Here is a 15797-nt window from a genome sequence, read left to right as displayed (position 1 = left end):
AATAAATGGGAAAATTGGCTGGTTCAGCTCTTTATTATGACTTTTATTATCAAGTATTACTAGTACATATTTATGGAGTTAATTGTGATATCTCCATACATGTCTATATTTAACACAAATCAAACCCAAACACCCTGTTTCCACGCCACCCACGTTCAGACCCTTCCCACTTCCTAGTAATCACCATCCCACTTTTAGTTTGACTCTTTTTGGTTTCCACAGGAGAGGACATGCAGCACTTATCTTTCTGTGTCTGACTTATGTCACTTAACATAATGCTCTCCACTTCTGCCCATTTTGTGACCAATGACAGGATTTCATTCTTCTTTGTGGCTGAATAATATTCTATTGTGCACACGTGCTGCTGTAGTCAGCCTTTCCTCACTGTGACAAAGTACCCGAGAAAATCAACTTATGGATGAAAGATTTATTTTGGCTCAGAGCTTTCCGTCCATGATCGCTGAACCCCTTCGCTTTAGCCTCGGGCAAGGTAGAACATCACAGGTAGGAGAACATGGTGGGACAGAGCCGCTCACCCCAAGGCAGCCAGGGAGCAAAAGGAGACAGTTAGTGGGGGAGGTGTAGGAGGGAAAAAGATGTACTCATTAAGGACACCCCCTGCAAGCTTCCACCACCTCCCAGTGGTGGCACAAGCTGGGAACCAAGCCTTTGACACAGGAACATTCCAGAACTGAACTATAACAGGTGACAACTTTTCTTTGTCCATTCATCCGTTGATGGGCGGGCACATGTTTTAGCTGTTGTGAATAGTGCTAAAATAAACACGCGCCTGCAGATAGCTCTTGGATACGCTGCTTGCATTTCCCTTGGATGCGTACCCAGAAGTGGGCTAGCTGGATCATATGCTAGATATAATTTTAGTGTTTGGATGAACCTTCATGCTACTCTCCATAATGGCTACCCTAATTTACATTCCCACCAAATGTGTCTAGAGTCCACATCTCTCCAGAATTTATATTTTTCTTTATTTGTTAAAAAAAAAAATAGCTCCTCTAACTGGGGTGAGGTAGTATCTCCTTGATTTGCATTTCTCCATGGCTAAGGTTATTGAGGGTTTTTTCTTACATTTTTGGAATAGGGGAAACACTTTGACACATTGGTACAGGCAATGATTTTCTGGATGGATCTCAAAAGCATAGGAAACAGTAGCTCGTTTAAACATAGAAACATACTTGGGGAAAGGCCCAGATATGTTGGGGGCAGAGAGGGAAGGAACACCCACCAAGCACCTGCTGCATATGTGCTGAGCCCTTCATGGGGTTGCCACAGACGCTTTTCTGTGAAGCTTTGCTGTGGTTTGCAAATGAGAAAACACGGCTTAGAAAGGGGAACTCAAAGCCCACATGGCCCATAAGTAGGAGAGCCAGCGATGGTCACATAATCATGTTCCCACCTCTCCTCTCCTTGCCCTGCCCCAGTCCCTTCCCAGTGATCCCGTTTGGGAAACATGATGCTTAACCACCATATTAAAGAAAAGGAGCAAACATGATCCACATGATTACAGCAAGCAGCCACCTGGCTGCATTTTTACTCAACGGTGCTGGGTCCCTGCAAATTGATCATTGTGATCTGTATTGCATCCTTGGAGGACCCCGGTCGGCTCAGACTTTGCTCACGGCAACATCATTTTAAGACGTGGGAAATATAACTAACTTCTTCTGGCATGAGGAAGAGGGCTTAAAACAGGCAGGATGTCGGGGTTTTCAGATGAAGTGGGAGCAGACAGAAAGGGAACTGAGAACTCGGGGAGGAGCGGGGATCCGATGTGCTTGCACATGTGCATGCTTTTGTGTAAGAGCCCTTCCTTCTGAAAGCAAGCAGAGAAAGAGTTTGGAGACACACCAGTGGGTGGAAGCAGATTCAATTCACTGGAGGGCTTGCAGTGGAGCTTACGTCGGGATTCCACCAACACTCATTCGGCAGCAGCCCCGATGCTTTAGGTCACACGAATCCAATTCACCCTGGTTTTGTGAGTGCCATACCCGGGAAAGGGTGTTGGGGGCTGGATCCCTGGAGCAATGCTCCGCATTTACACACTGTTCACACACGAGGTAAACTGTGTGATCCAACAAAAATGCCCCGTGGTGTTTATTCATCCATCCTACAGCGTGCAGTGAGTAGAGCGGTTATGTGCAAACCTGTCTGTATGCTGCTGAAACTGGTTTGGTGTATTGCTGCTGAGCCCCTGGGGTTTTGAACAAGTGTCTGCAATGTTTCCGAGTAACTTTGCTTTTTTCCTGGCCATCAATTGGTCTACTTGGTGGTAGGGGTGGAGAGAGAGGGTGGAGATCAATGAAAATGGTTAATTGCCAATTTCCTCACTCCTGCAACATCAAAGGCTGTGGGTTTTTAAGCAGCAAGGACTAAAGTTTTGATGGAGCAATAAGAGCAAATGCCAGTAAATGCTGATCTGGTGCCTACTTGGGCCGGGAGCTGTTCAACCAGCTTAAGTACGAACGATCCCAGGAGATCAGTGAAATATCATCCTGTTCTTTGGAGGAGAAAGCTGAAGCCATTTGCCTGGACTTGCGTGGCTGGTAAGTGACAGGTGTGGTTTGATCCTGGCTACTTGAAACCCATTGGGATGCCTTGCCCGGTTGGAGGCTTTTGACTTATTACAGAGCTTTGGAGACAGCAACCCCCATGGAAGACACCCACTCATCATCTTTCTGCATGGGGCACAGCAGAGAGGCAAGCAGGACAGGAAGGAAGAAGGACGCATCCTTCACAGGTTGCCAATCTTGCTACTCCCTACGTCTCTCTGCTATGGCTCATGATGGGTTGGTTTTAGGGAGGCTGGATGGATCCCAAAGGATTCATTTTGGACAGTCCCTGCCCCTGCCCTTGGGAAGGCCAGCACAGGTCGGGGTTCTGCAGTGGGGGGCATGGTGTGGTCTTGCCTTCACTTCACTCTTGATTAATAAAGAGTTCAATCTCTGCACATCCGTGTTCTCATCTGGAAAGGGTTGGCCTCCACCTGCGGGTGTGGTGTTAAATATCTGGGCTTTTATTTTTAATGACCACGAAAATTCTACAAATGTACACAGTATATGCACGCATGCAAACTTTTTACTTCCATATCAGTTGAATTGAGGCCCTGCATGAATCTTGCTTCTTGATTCAAAAGAAAAAATTTAAGAAGCTCAGAAAAGGAAAAAAAAATAAGCTCAGGTAAAAGAAAGAAAAATTCTCAAAGCAATAATCTAAGCTCTCGCTTCAAGAAACTAGAAAAAGAAGAGCCAAATAAATTCAAAACAAGTAGAAGGAAGGGTGCAATTAAGGGAACAGAAGTGCAAGCCTGGGAGGCTAAGACAGGAAAATCACAGGTTCAAAGTCAGCCTCAGCAACTCAGTGAGGCTGTAAGCAACCCAATGAGACCCTGTCTCAAAATAAAAAATCAAAAGGGCTGGGCATGTGGCTCGGTAGTTAAGTGCCCTTAGGTTCAATCCCTGGTACTAAATAAATAAATCCAGGGGAGATGTTAAATTTAAAAAAAAATGTTTTTTTCAAAATATAAATAAATTGATGGATTTTTCAAAAGGGGAGAGAAAGAGAAGAGAAATCACTAATATCAATAATGAAAAATAATATTCCCTTGCAGACATGAAGAGGAGACTAAAATGGTTCCATAAACAACTCTTACATACATTTCACAGCTTAGATGCAACAGACTAATTTATTGAAAGGCAAAATTTACCACATTTCTCCACATATGAAATAAGCCAACAAAATAGCATTCCTATAACTTCCTATAATTAATAAAATGGAATTAATAATTTATAAACTTCTTTAAAAAGTAGAAAGAAATCTCAAGGCACATAGAGTGTTTCACCAAAAAAATAAACAAAAATAAAAATCATACCAAACATATAATTAGCATCAATTCTGTACAATTGTTGACAGAAAATGGAAGAGGTATGGGTACTTGCTAATGCATTTTATGAAACAAGTGCTAAGTCACACAAATACAGTTTAAAAAAAAGACTAGGGATCAACATCCCTCATAAATACTAACACAAACATTCTTAGGCTAAATAAGAAAAATCCCAATATCATATCAATTACGAAGTAAAAGCAGTTGACAAAACTCTTGGGAAACTAGGAGTGGAGTGGATACTCCTCAACTTCATAAGTAGCACCTGCAAAATCCCACAAATAATATCAGACTGTGTTCCTCTAAGATCTGGAAAGAGACAAAGATGTCTCCTGTCACCACTTCTCTTCAGCTAAGTAGTCTAAGTTCTAACCAGCCTAGTAGGAAAGGAAAGAAAACGAAAGGCACAGAAACCAGAAAGAAAGAAATGAAACTGTCCCTACTTGCAGACGATATGAAGATGGTCTACCTAGAACAAGCCAAGGTATCTACAAAAACAGACAAAACACACTAAATACTCCTAGAATGAATAAGCAAGGTTTCAAGATATGAGATCAACATATAAAAATCGGTCATATTTTTATATTCCAGCAATGAACACATGGAAGTTGAAATTAAAATGCAATATATCTTATAATCACTAAAGAGAAAAAGAAAGGAAGAAAAAAAAAAGAATTCCTAGGGCATAAATCTCACAAAACATGCATGAGATGTGTATGCTGCAAAGTACACAGTGCTGAGAAGAAAAATCAAAGATCCAAAGAAACAGAGAAATGTACCATGTTCATGGATTGGAAGACTCAATATTATAAAGTAGAACTTTCAAACTGATGCAGGAGTTTAATATAATTCTTATCAAAATTCCTGCAAGAGTTTTGGTAGACATAGATAAAATTATTCTAAAAACTATATAAACAAAGGAAGAATAAAATTGAGAGGGATCACTTTATCAGATCTCAGGATTTGTTATTTTGCTACATTAATCAAAATCTATGATGTCAGCAGAGGGAGAGAGAAATGGAGCAGAATAAAGAACCCATAATGAAGAACCCAGGCAAAACTTATACAGATATGGTTCCCAGATTTTAAACAAGTTTTTGGATTATATTGCTTGGTATTTGGTAAACCATTCTTCCCTCCCTGAAATAAACCCAACTTGGTCGTCTTGTGCAGTTATTTTTATGTATCGCTGAATTACAGTTTCTTGAGCATGTGTCTATATGCATAAGGGATATCGGTCAGTATTCTTTATTTATTTATTGTACTGAAAAAAGCAGGTCAATGAATGGAGAATTGTCTTGTCAAAAAATGGTACTAGAGCAATTGGATGTCCATAAGTGAAGAAATGTACCTTGATCTAAATCTAAAAGGTTAACTCAGAGTAGGTCACAGATTTAAATATAAAATATAGAATTACAAACATTTTTACAACATAGCATAGACTATCTTTAGGATCTGTTTGATGAAGAGTGATTTGATGGAACAGCAAGGCAGGGTCCAGAAAAGAAAAATATCAATAAAGAGAACCTCACCCAAATGGAAACTTTCTCTCTCAAAAAAAAAAAAAAAAAGCCCCTGTTAAAAAAGTGAACCGACAAACTATAAACTGGACGAAAACATTTGCAAACCACAGATCTGATAAAGTGTTCTCCAGAATACCTAAAAAAAAAAAACCTCTCAAAAGTCAACAGTAAAATAATCCAAATGATTCAAATAGAACACGGGCAAAAGATGCAAAGAGCTCTCATGGAAGAAAAATATTCTAGCTATCAGCGCAAGTCAAGCCACTGCAAAATTTCACTATGGACCCATGGTAACCACTAAAAAAAATACTGCCCAAACTGACTGCCTGTGAGGATGTGGAGAAACTGGATCACTCTAGTGGGAATTTAAAATGGTATAGTCCCTCTGGAAAATAGTTTAAACTATTAAACATTTAAACTATTAAACTAAACACTTAAACTATTAAACTAAACATTTTTGATAGCAAGTATCAAAAATGATACTTGCTAGACCAGCAACTCAGTGGTTGAACTCCTGGGCATGCATCCCACTGGAATTAAACTGAATTAATTGATCACAGTGGATTCGCTTGTAATTACCCCAAACCAGAAACAACCAAAACATTCCCCATAGTGAATTGTTAAATGGATGGTGGTCCATCTGGAGTTCCACTCAGCAGTGAAGGGGACGTCATGATGATATGTGCCACAGCTTAGGTGATTGCGAGGGTATCAAGCTGGGTGAAAAAAAGCCACTCTCTAAACGTCACCTAATGTATGATACGATCTGGGATGGAGAACAGATCATGGTTGCCAGGGGCTGGAGCCGGGGCCTTCTGGTGAGAGGGAGAGGGTGTGAACATGAAGGGGTGACATGAAGTTGACCCTGTCTTGATTGCAGTGGTGGCGACACACATCTATGCCTGTGATAAATGGCACAGAACTACATATGAACACATTGCATAGGGTCAACTTCCCGGTTTTGATGCTGTGCTGAGATGACTAAGATGTGATCACTGGGGGAATGGGACAAAGGGCACGAAGGTCCTGTCCTTGTCCTTGCAAATGGCTATGAATCTGTAATTATTTCAAAACGAAAAGTTAACATTTTAAGGAATTAAAAAATCAGAAAAACTGTTTTTCTTTCTGCCAAAAGATTTCACAAGTAATATCCCTTTGTACCCTGGGGAAATTGGGCAGCGGGTGGACAGCGTGTTCTAATGACCATACACAACTACGGGAGTGTAGATCCCCCTGGTGAAAAAGAACTGGTTATTCTTTCACATGGGGGCAAGAAGGGTGGCAGAAAACCACAAATGGAAATCCCACAGACTTGGTTTCAAATTATGCTGCTGTCTTGGCCCTGTGGTCTCAGTGAGGAATCCTCCTTTCCCTAAACATCCTCATTCCAGATAATGCCATATGGCTTTCAGAACTAAAAGGCCTTGAGCCAGCAAATCCTGAGATCCCAAGGTCACCGGGGAAGCTGCAGTAGGTCCCAGGCTGCAGGCTTTCTGTGCCCATTGAGAAGTGCTCAGAGCTGGGGCTGCTTGGCCATTTCCTGCTTCAGGGGCTGAGCCTGGCTCCCGCCGTCCGTCCTCCCTGGTTCATGAGATGCCTTCGACTCTGCCCTGGAGATAGCTGCGTGTTGGTTTATCTCATGTTCATCCCTCTTGGTTTAGCCTGAGCATCTAAATTTAAAATCGCCATGCTCCAAAGGCTGTCCCCCCTTGTCTTTCCCCTTCATTTATCTTGAAGGCGAGGAGGCCCTAGGACCTTCCTCCTACTCTGCTTTTATTGAATGGAATCCACTCTGCTCTAGGAACCAAAGTTGATTTCTTCTGGTTGTAAAGGAATCCCCCCCCACCCCCCCAGTGATTGGAAAGGTTTCCAACCCTTTCCAACCCACGAGGCCTCAGACAGCAGGCTACACTTTGTGGGCAGGAGGGACTTCTAGGTTAGGATTTAGCCCTGCTTTTATCTGACTTTACAAGAGGCTCAGCCTACAGCAGCCTCCAGAACTAGGAGTCGGAGGAGCTTCGGGTGGCTTTACTGAAATCAGAGATTTTTTAGTCCTGACGGGACCAAAAGCTGTCACAGACTCACTCGGGGGCTGAAGGGCTAGAGTCGGGGAGGCAGGAGTGCCGGTGGGTTGTGTGGTCAGCTTATGGAAGTGGAGGCATGTTACAAAGAGCTTCTGTGTTTCCTGGTGCTCTTAGTGGGAGTCACATAAAATGGCCATTTTATTTATTTTATTGGTTCTTTTCAGCAGTGCACGACGGCAGAATCCATTTTAACATGATCACACCAGCATGGAATCTATCTTACTCTAGTTAGGACTCCGTTCTTGTGGGTGTACACGACGGTGGGATTCACTGTGGTAAAACGGCCATTTTGATGGTCAAAAATGGCGCAGGTGGTCACTTCACAGGATTCCCTCTGACACACCCGCTGTGAGCAACCTCTCCCCCAGAGCCCTTCCTGACCCACCACATGCCCTTCCTCTTTCCCTCCCTCGACACTGACCGCTCCTACAAGCCTCCTGTCACCCCAGCGCCTTCGTCCCAACCAGCCACAGGACTCACCCCTCCCGGGGAGACCGATATTTCATGTGGTTTGTGAGGTCTGCACTGTGGACTCCGGGGAGTAGCCCACACACGAAGCCCGTGGGGGACGAGCTTGAGCCCTTCCCCGTCCTAAGGAAAAAGAGTGAGAGTAGAGGTGACATCGACAGGCCCTGCTTCCCCTCCCCCGCGGGCTCCTGGGGCTCCCTGGCCTTGGCCTTCCCAGGCTCAGGGCTTGTGTCCTTCCCTTCAGAACCCACGGTCACTCCCATCTGTTGAAACCCACTCTCAAGGGACTTCCCAAGTTAGGGGGACCCGGGTCAGATTGCTCGACTCCATCGATGGTTTAAGAACCTCTTTACGACGGCCTCAGACTTGGGTGATAGTTTGGCTGCGTGTTGAATTCCAAGGTCATCTTCCCCTGGACCCAGGACACTGAGGCCACCATGGTGACCGTTCTGCAGAGCGACTGTTTCCTGGCACATGGCTCACCTCTCAGTGGCACCATCTGGGGCCTTCTGGAATGTCGTGGCGACTCGTGTGGCGTTTAATCAGTAATCGTCCAGGGCCTTTGAGGGTCTTTTCAGTCTGAAAGCTATTTTTTTTCCTGCTCTACTTTAGAACATTGAATTTCTGGATTTATCCTTTCATTTTATTTTTTCTTTATTCCTTATTTAACCTCTCTTTAACTTTTCCCTCTAATTCCTGGGGGATTATTTTTTTTTTTAACTTGTCTGTCAATCCTGTCTAATCTATCTGCTAAATTTAAACATTTTCTATAAATAGGTGTGTGTATATGTACACGTTCCCATGTCTGTCTGTCTGCCTGTCTAACTCTCTAGGCTTGGGGGCTTTTCCTCTGATTCTTTTCTTTTAATAGCTCTTGATTTTATTTTATTTTTTGCACATTTTTCTTTATAGCTATGATTTTTAAAAAAATATCTTCTTTTCTTCCTTGCATGATGTTATTTGTCCTGGGGGCTCCCAGTTCTTGGCATTTGCTTGTGTTGATTTCTTGGAAGCTGGAGGTTTTTGTCAGACACTGTCTGAACTTTGGCTCTAGGGAACTCGTACTTACCCATGTAGTAAGTAGAGTGCTACAGTTTGGGTCTGAAATATATCTCAAAGGCCCAAGTGTTAAAGGCTTGATCTCCAACTTGATGTTATTGGGAGGTGGTGGAAAGTTTCAGAGGTCTTCCATTTACTGGGGCATGACCCTAAGGAAACATTGGGACCCCAGCCCTTCTTCTTGCTCTCACTTCCATGAGTCAAACATCTTTGCTCTAGTACAGGGTCCCACCATGATGTGCTGCCCCTCACAGGCCCTGGAACTGAAACCTCAAAACTGTGAGCCCAAACAAACCTTTCCTCTTTACAAGCTGATTGTCTTAGGTATCTTATTACAGTGACGGAGAACTGACTAACACAGTGGGTCTTGTGTCAGTGCCTGCAGCTCTTTGGTTGGACCACCAACTCATGTTCTCTGGCAGTAAAATTTTCTTGTCTTCTCACTCTGAGATGCCAGCCTGGCTGGGCTCTGGGAGCAGAGAGAGAGGGGCACCTGGGATCCCTTCCTTGCTTGATTCTGTGTCTGCTCCTGCCTGAACCCAGCTCTCTGAGGCTCGCAGGTCCTGGAGAGACCCCCGTAAGGTGGCTGTTGTCATTCCTCTCTGACAGCTTCTTCCACGTCACTAGGGCAGGTCCTACCCTGTCCTCCACTTTCCTGTCCCCAAAGTGTGTTCAGTGTCTCTTTCCCTGATGTCACTGGTCCAATTCCCTTTAACCCTTTGACCTTCAAAGCATGCAAATGTACTGCCTCTCTTGCAGGTTTTAGTGTGGGGGGGAGGTAAGCGTGGTCTGCGGAGCTTCTTCAGGGGCAGAGTACACTGGTGTTTCTCATTTTAAACAATAGTGACGACGACAACCCCAAGACCTCTCCCTTGGCCATCCCCACAGCTACTACCCTACGTCCTTCCTCTCCTCCCTGAAAAATTAACATTTTCTCTCTTTCTCCTGGATCATTCCCACTTTGCTCCAATCCATTGCTCCAATCAAAACGTCTCCTCCCAGACTGCCTGAGACCTGCCGTGGCGGACCCCGGTGCCCCATTGGCTCACTGTGACCCCTCGCCAACTCTGCAGTATGACCCTGCCTCCCTGGTGGCCACTGCTGCCTGGGCCCTGGTTGTCCTCCTCTCTGTGGTTCCTGGGCTCTGCTTTGCAAATGGCTCTGTTTCCCTGTGGGGCTAAGCCTTGGCTATCCTGGGGCTGGACAGAGGCCCCTCATTTTAATTTCCATAATGTTAAACACATATGCCATTGGGTTCCTGTTTCACACTGCAGCCAAATGGATCTTTTCAAAATGTTCCTCAGCGGTGCCCCAGATTTGGGGGTACTCTACCCCCAACCCATCCCTTGCCTCGCCACACCCTGTACTCTCTCAACTCTGTCCTCCACAACTTTGGAAAACTCGTCCTCACCATGCTGCCTCTGCCACAGGGCTTTTGCACACACTGTTCTCTCTGCCTCCTTTTACTTCATTTAACTCCACACAGGCTTCCAGATGAACTGACCCTTGCTATAGGTCAGTTCTGATTTGCTCCGTAATTCCTCTTGTCCATTCATTTGTGTGCACGTGTATATACTTATGCTTATGTGAGCCTCAGATCTTGGGCACCGGCTGAGGGACAAGGCCTCCCTGATGTCTTGGCATCTTGGAGACAGTCCCATGGAAGGCTGGACAGTATTTCTGTCCTGCTGTGGAGTGGAAACACAATTCAAATTCACTTTCCAGGCCTGCCTTGAAATGACGCGGTTCCTGATCTTTTGGGGGGTGTGAGGTGAGGGGCGAGAGAATTTGTATCTTTTTCATTTACATGAGAAGATATTTTTATTTTTAAAATTCAGACAATGAAAATCTGCATATAACAGCAGTGAACACTCAGGATGTGGTGACTATTCTTGGTCTCACTCTGGCATGTCACAACCACCAACCCTGTGCTGGGACCTGGAGCTCAGCAGCCCTGGGGAATCACCTGGGGAGTCCCCATGCCACAGCCTGGGGAGATCTGCCCGATCACCCTCCGAGGGTATGGAGCCCACAGGTAGCCAGATGGGCCGCAGGGTGACAACGCAGAGCAGGATCCAGGTCTCCTTTACAGTCTTCCAGGGTCCAGAGCAATTTGCTCAGCAGGTGAAAATGCTTCCCAGTGGATTGCGTAATACAAGTGGGCAGGAGGGAGTCTGTACTTGGCACCAGGCTGGGGAACAGCCACTTTGGGTGGGCTCCAATACCTAGAGATGGAAGTTATGTCAGCTCCACTGTGTTCCCGAAGTCCCACAGGACCCGTGAAAAAGATGGAAAGTGCATGTGTGTATCACACGTGTGTGCACATAGGTACACGTGTATGTGTGTATATGCACCCATGCATCAACGTGCACATATGTGCTTGAGAATGTGCATTTATGTGTGCTAGCACACATTTGCGTGCACGCGTGTATGCTCATGAGTGTGCATCTGTGTGAATACATGTGCATGAGAGAGCTTGTGGGGGGTGCATATGCTTCTAGTTGTGCGTGTGTAGGTGGCTTTGTGTGTGGGGCACATGCATGTGCGTGTTTCTCAGTGTGTACACGTGTGTCTATATATTAGAGCAAGGGTCTCGAGAGTGGATAGAGCTGTTTCCTGCAGCTGGAGCAGGCAGTTTGGAGGAGTGTTCTGTCACATCCCCAGGTCCCCTGTGGTCATTCTAATGCCCAGGGGGTCTGACAGGGATTTCTGAAGGTTTTCTGCCAGTTGTCACTTTGGTTTCTAGAATTTTCAGCCTGTTTTCTGTTGGCTATGTTGGACGAAAGTTTAAGATGCAACCTCTCTGATTCTCTTTCCCACTGTTCATCTCGTTGGGTCTGGACCTCAGTGAAGCTGGGTGATTCCAGTGTAACCTGAACCTTGTCTATAGTGAGCTGGAGTTATGTTGTGATCATCTAAGTGTGCAGCACAGAGGTCATGCTGGTCCTGGCCGTGGGTGAAGTGTGGAACCTGCTCATTACTCAAGCAACATGCGTTTATGTTCACATCACTTTTAACCAAGTTTTAAATGCAAACCCACAACATTCGCCAGTGTCCCTTTTGCCATGTTCTCTGTCATACAGAGAGTAAATTCCAGTGCCTCTTAGAAAAAGTAGAAAACAGATTTGGGTAACTAAATGCTTTCCCTCTTCTTCCTCTCCCTTTCCCCTTTCTATTATTCGTTTATTTTTCTATTCAATCCATTAACTAGTGTTTACGAAGCCAGGCCCAGAACTGGCACTGGGGCCATGGTGATTGTGTTAATCAGTTTTCTGTGACTATATTAAAATACCTGAGATAATCAACTGATAAAGAGAGAAGTTTATTTTTATTATGGTTTCAGACCATGAGGAATTAGCCATTGCTTTGGACCTCAGGTCACGCATCACAGCATGCCAGGAATGTGTGACAGAGCAAAGCCAGGCTGGGAAGCCACGGAAAGGAAGAGGAAGAGAATGGGGACCTACAACCCTCTTGAGGGTGTCTCCCACATGGCCTGAAGACCTCCCATTAGGCCTAACCTGTTGAGCCTTCCACCACCTCCTAATACTGCCAAACTGGGGACCACGCCTTTACCACATGGGCTTTTGGGGGACACTCAAGAACCAAATTATAGCAGTGATGAATAGGACCCCAAAATGAGATTCCATCTCACTCCAGTCAGAATGGCATGGATCAAGAATATAAGTAACAATAAGTGTTGGCGAGGATGTGGGGGAAAGGCACACTCCTACATGGCTGGTGGGACTGCAAATTGGTACCATTACTCTGGAGAGCAGTTTGGAGATTCCTCAGAACCCTTGGAATGGAACGACCATTTGACCCAGCTATCCCACTCCTCAGTTTGTACCCAAAGGACTTAAAATCAACATACTATAGAGGCACAGCCACATCAATGTTTATAGCAGCTCAATTCACAATAGCTAAGCTATGGAACCAGCTGAGGTGCCCTTCATCAGATGAATGGATAAGAAAATGTGGTGTATATACACAATGGAATATTACCCAGCCATAAAGAAGAATTAAATCATGGCATTTGCCAGTAAAAGGATGGAGTGGGAGACTGTCCTGCTAAGTGAAATAAGCCAATCCCAGAGAACCAGAGGGTGAATGTTCTCTCTGATGTGCAGATGCTAACACAGGATAAGTGGGAGGAGGGGAATAGAAGTACTCTGGATTAGACAAAGGGGAATAAAGGGAAGGGAGAGGGGATGGGAACAAGAAACACAGTGGGGTGAACCGGCCATCACGTTCCTATGTTCACATGGGAATACAGCACTGTGTGACTCCACATGGTGTACAACCACAAGAACGGGAAGTGACACTCCATGCACGTATGATAGGTCAAAATGCATTCTGCTGTCCTCTATGACTGAAAAAGAACAGATGAAAAGAACTGGCCTCAAAGACCTTCACTCTATGAGGGGCAAAGACCCAGAGAATGGGGCAGGGACCAATAAAAGAGCAGCTTTCAACTGGGACCCAGCATGACCCCCAGCCTGCAGTGGGAGGGGCACGGGCTCCCCAGGGAGCAGAGTCCTGAGCTGCAGATGCAGAAGGCAGACTCACAGAGCCCAGCTGGGGCAGGCTGCCCGGCGGCACCCACCTGGAGAGAGCGAACGCCCTGGACGCAGCTCACAGCTGGAGTGATTTGCCATCTGTGAGTGGCCTGTGCGTGTGTGGCTCAGGCGTGGGTGTGTGGTTGCATGTGTGTGCTGCAGGGCTGGGCACAGTGGAGGGAGCTGTGTTTCCAACTCTCTCCAGGAAGCACCCGGTGCGAGTTCTGACAAATTGGCCTGCAAGGTCACACAGGGTGGGGCTGGGGACAGAGAAAGGAGCCGGCAGAGCTGCCTTCTGAGCTTGCTGCTTAACCCCTCTCCACATCTGTACTTGGACATCTATTTCACATTATGTTGGTGTGGGACATACTCTGCATTGATGTCGTCACATCATCCTCGTTTTCCAGGGGACCCTGGCCTAAGTAAAGGCCAGTAGGACCCAATCGGTATCCAAGGAGGATGAGAAGAGACGAGGGAGCATGCTGCAAGTCATCTTGGAGGCTTCCTGGGCACGGTCAGGCCAGGGGCTGGGGGAGGACTTGGGTAAAACTGCGAGACCCAGGGAGCCTGCACAGGTGACCTAGGATCCCGGCAGCACCCGGGGACCACAGAGGAAGGTGAGGCTGTCAGCCCTGCCCGGTCCTCCAGCCCAGCTGAACTTGGATCCCAGGCTTTGTGGTTTTGGTCACCAGGCAATTCTGTTGGCAGTCAAGTTCGGAAACCCAGGTCTGCTTGGTTCCCAGGGTGGCCCCGGGGCACCTCTGTCTAGCTCTCCTAGTCCTAGCTACAGACTCAGGTTTGGGGATCTAGCACAGAATGCAGGCCCGAAGGTGTGGGGTGGGCCTGGGCACCTGCGCGGACCATCCAGCTCTCAGCGATTGACTGCTGTTCAGCCCCCGTCAGACTAAACGGACCGCGCCACCCACAGCGCAGGGGATTCGGTGACTGGAAAGACTGGAACGTCAAGGGAGGGATGCTTGGCTGGGAAAATGGACAGGTGGCGCAACAAGCACGAAACATGTGACAGGCCTGGACAGGGTTCTAGAGGTCAACCCACCAAAAGAGCAAGAGGCTCAGCTCTCAAAGATGTGCGGTGGGAGGTGGCCAGCAGCAGGGGCGCGTCCCACGGAGTGCGTCATGCACAGGTGCAGGGCGGGGTCCACGTGCTGCCTGGGCAGTGCCAATGGTTCACAAGCAATGCCCCGTGCAAGTGCACGTGCTGGATTTCCGCACTATGCTCGCCACGTGTACACGGAGCGTGTTAATGCTGCGGGTGCAGCGTGAGAGGTAAATAGGAAACGTGCGTTGCTCCGTGTACGTGCAATCCGGCAGTGCAGGGCGTGCATGCGGCAAAAACGGCTCTGTGCCGAGGCATTGTGCTGGCCGGAATCTCTGCAGAGTAGCGCTGCCCAGAGAGCCCAAAGGAGGACACACTGGTCAGAGCTCTTGGCCATAGGCAACCTAATCTCCTTTTAGGAAAAAGAAAAAAAAAAAAAGCTGAGTAGGTCTTACTAAATTATCTTAGGTCCTTTCCAATAGCTCTGAAATGGTCAGAGAGGCCGATTGGGACACTAGCCAGTCAGGAATGTGGTCCTAACAGCATCAGCAACATCCAGAAAGATGCTCTGGTTAAGAGCCATTGGTGCTGCTGCCAGCCCTGAGTGGCCTCAAACCGCGAAGCCCGGTCCCCACCCCATCTTTGCCCAAAGCACCTGGACATCCACGTGCAGACCTCAGGAGCTCAGCGGCTAAGGCGCGTGGGAGATTCTGTGAGCTGCAAGGAGTCGGGAAGGACTGAATTGTGGGGATCGGGGGATTGTGAGCTTCCTCTAGCGCTGCCTGGGGGATTTGGACAGTTGTTAGGCTCAGGACGGACCGGGGAGCCTCATTTCCCTTCGGGGACCTCCATGTGCCCACGGTGACAAAGGCTTCCTTTGCAGCCCCCAAAGGGAAGGCCAGCAGAGGCCCAGGGAGGCCCGGCCTGGACTGACTGCGGAGGGCTAAGACTTTGAGCTGCTGGAGACGGAGCCCCGGGTGGTGGTTGGACAGGGCTACGCTAACTCACGGGAAACGCCTTAGAGATGGCGACTGTTTGCTTGCTCTCTGTAAGCACGGGTCTTCTCCATGGGCAGCGAGTACCGAGTTGGCTGCCATAAACAACGGGCAGAAACAGGGCCTGGTGGAGAGACTGTCTCTGAGGCCTTGCTCC

This window comes from Marmota flaviventris, chromosome 16 (genome assembly GCF_047511675.1).
Source record: "Marmota flaviventris isolate mMarFla1 chromosome 16, mMarFla1.hap1, whole genome shotgun sequence".
NCBI classification, from domain to species: Eukaryota; Metazoa; Chordata; class Mammalia; order Rodentia; family Sciuridae; genus Marmota; species Marmota flaviventris.
This window is presented reverse-complemented; position numbering follows the sequence as displayed.